At 39.4% G+C, this 3,136-nt stretch overlaps 1 non-coding gene across 1 annotated transcript; it reads right to left on the bottom strand.

Annotated features, from left to right (window-relative positions):
* Positions 1-1,934: 1,934 nt before the first annotated feature.
* Positions 1,935-2,041, bottom strand: LOC139845732 (small nucleolar RNA R71). The gene has a single exon (XR_011758493.1). It is a non-coding gene; the product is annotated as a small nucleolar RNA R71 (small nucleolar RNA).
* Between the last annotated feature and the right edge of the window lie 1,095 nt (positions 2,042-3,136).

The raw sequence follows: 3,136 nt of genomic DNA, 5'->3' as shown, positions 1-3,136 counted from the left end.
ATACAGTTCGAGCGTTTTAAAAAGGCAGATTTCAGCTCACTAGTTAAATGGCGCGCCGCGCGAGGAAATGGCGCGCCGCGCGAGTAAGGGCGCGCCGCGCAGGTTCTTAACCGGGTTCAGAATTGCACCTATTTAAAGCCTGAAAATTACCCTAATTTATCATTATCGTATCCAGACGAATTTCAGCAGCTTTTTGACGAACTTAGGTGATTTTTGGGGATTTCCAAGGTCATTCTAAGGTATCAATCATTCCGGAAACAAGTCTCGATTCGTTTATCTTTCAGGATTCAATCATTGATTAGGTTTATCTCTTGTCATAAACAATGAATTTCTCTATTACTTTATTTGTAATTTTTATTGTTGCCATGATTATTGGCTAAGTTCTTTAATGTTTGTCTAGATTTAATAACCTATGTATTGGATGCTACTTATCAGTTGTTTGATTAATTTATGATGATTTGATGTTTGAATTAAAGAACCATTCTTATTGAAGCTAGACTTTTCGATTCAATTGGTTGTGTACTTGTTTGATAGGACGAGAGTTCATTAATTTAGTGCATTAATTTACAATTGGTTTGTCTTAATTAATTGTTTGCTTACTCGGAGACGAGAGTAAATTGAATTTAAAAGGCTAGACGAAATAGGGGTGAATTATGCGCAACGAGAGTTGGTGTGATTGTGATTTGAGTCTTCATCTCAGTTGAACTGTTTAGTCACAATTAGGAGGTCTTAGGCTACGGGGAATTCCGTGTCGTGTAATCTTAATTGAAGTGTTTGCGCTGGGGAATCCAGGTGAACCGACTAGATAATTCACATAAGTTAGATAATAACTGGGGCTTAATCTAAATGCATCCAATACTAGGTGAAAAAGGTCTAGACAAGCATTCGTTTTTTCTAATTGTTTACAACTATCTTATTTTACTCGTTTGTTTGCTTTAAAGCTTAAAACTGAAAATACCAAAAATATTGTTCAATCTTGTTATTAATTAAAGCTATCTTTGATTTTGGCTAATCGTTAAATAGCCAACCAAACAAATTATCTCGTAATTCAATTTTCTAGATTTAACTTAGTTTAATTCATTAGTTACAATCTTAATTTTCACGTCTAAACTGTCCTTGGAACGATCTTGGATTTACCAACTTTCTACTATTGCACGATCGGGTACACTGCCCGTTAGTGTGTAGTAAATCTTTAAACCGGTTTTTCCCAGTATAAATAATAGACGCGATTTCACACATTAAGTTTTTGGCGCCGCTGCCGGGGATCAGTTGTTAGTTGTGATTTCGCAGGTAACAGGTAGTGCATGCCACATACGCGTTCTTCTAATTCTCCGATTCTTCAACCATTTGCAGAACCCGAAAGAGAGTTATTCAGAGCGTTAAGTCACGAACAACAGTCCACAGTGGATTCATCTTTTTCTTCAAGTGCTAATATAATTAATTTGGGAAGTAGTTCTGAGACTGTGGTGCCCGATACACCACCTGAAATCAGAGAAGAAGAAGAATCTTACATCTCCTTATATCTTTCCGAGACTGAAGATATGGCGAACCAAGAACAACCACCTCGTCCTCAGACTATGGCACAAAAGTTGAAGGCCACACGAGGGGGCTAAGGCAATTCGATTACTCAACCGAACATCACTCAGCCTTTTCAAATTACAGGGCCGATCCTGAATTTGATTTCTTCTGATTTCCGATTTTATGGCAAGGATACTGAGGATGCTAATGAGCATCTTCGTAATTTTAATGATGTTTGCAATTTATTTAAGTTGCATGAGGTTGCCGATACTTCAGTCAAGACAAGGCTTTTTCCTTGGACTCTTAAGGGAGAAGCCAAGAGGTGGTTAGATAAGCAACCAGAGGGCACGATTACCTCTTGGGAGACTTTGTAGGATAAGTTTTTATCGAAGTTTTTCCCTGCGTCTCGAGCTGCTAGACTTCAAGCAGAAATTTCTCAATTCAGACAAAAGAGTAGTGAGACATTGTTTGATGCTTGGGACCGTTTTGCTACTTTGTTAGGCTCATGCCCGCAACATGGGTTGAATGATTTACAGAAGGTCCAGATTTTCTACAAAGGTTGTGATATCCCTACTCGTCAGACTATTGATCAAGCCGCATGTGGTACGTTAATGGATAAGACCGAAGAAGAGGCGCTAGCGATCATTGAAAAGCAAGCTGCTTACTCTCATGAGTGGCATCAGGATCATGAGTCTTTCCATTCAGCTTCAGTTAAGAGAACAGAGACTACAGGTACAGGTGCTTATGATGATTTTGGGTCTATAAGTGCTAAATTGGATTCGTTTGGTAGGAATTTAGAGAAGATGAATAAGGATATTCATGGTATGAAAGTTGGGTGTGAGTATTGTGGGGGTTTACATCTGGGCAAAGATTGTGATGCGGGTTTGACTATGAATCAGAAAGAAGAAATTAATTATATTAGTCAGCAGAATAACAATCAGTTTCAGGGACGTGCTCAGTTTAATAGGAATTTCAACAATCCTTATAATCCGCAAGGTAATCAGGGTTCGAGGTTCCAACCGGGATCTAGTGGAGGATTTCAACAGCAAGCTCCCGGGTATTTTCAGAAACCACAGGCCGAAGAGAAAAAGTCCAACCTCGAAGCTATGATCGAGAAGTTAGTGATATCTCAGACTCTGCTTGTTACTACTGTTACTCAGAACAATGAAAAGAATGACCAAATGTTTCGAAATCAACAAGCAGCTATTCATAATCTAGAACAGCAGATTGGTCAACTTGCTAATAAGAGTAGTGAGAGGAAACCGGGGGAGTTACCGAGCAAGACGGATACTAACCCGAAAAATGGGCATGTTAATGCTATCACCACCCAAAGTGGTTTAGCATACGATCCACCGAGGAAGCCCGACGAGTATGATTTGAGGGTACCGTTAGTTAATGATAGTGAGCCAGTTGTTGAAAATGAACCGGAAGGGGAAAAGGAGCTGGAACAGGTGGCTGAAAAAGTTGTTAAGGAACCGGTTACTGTTGCTGCTAAACCGGTAGTTAGAGAGTATCAACCACCGCTCCCATTCCCAAGGAAACAGCGATTGGAGAAGCTAGAGGCCGAAAAGTCCAAGTTCATGGACTTGATTAAAAAAGTTAATATAAATATGCCTTT

This window comes from Rutidosis leptorrhynchoides, chromosome 4 (assembly GCF_046630445.1).
Source record: "Rutidosis leptorrhynchoides isolate AG116_Rl617_1_P2 chromosome 4, CSIRO_AGI_Rlap_v1, whole genome shotgun sequence".
In the NCBI taxonomy this organism is placed as follows: Eukaryota; Viridiplantae; Streptophyta; class Magnoliopsida; order Asterales; family Asteraceae; genus Rutidosis; species Rutidosis leptorrhynchoides.
This window is presented reverse-complemented; position numbering and strand designations above follow the sequence as displayed.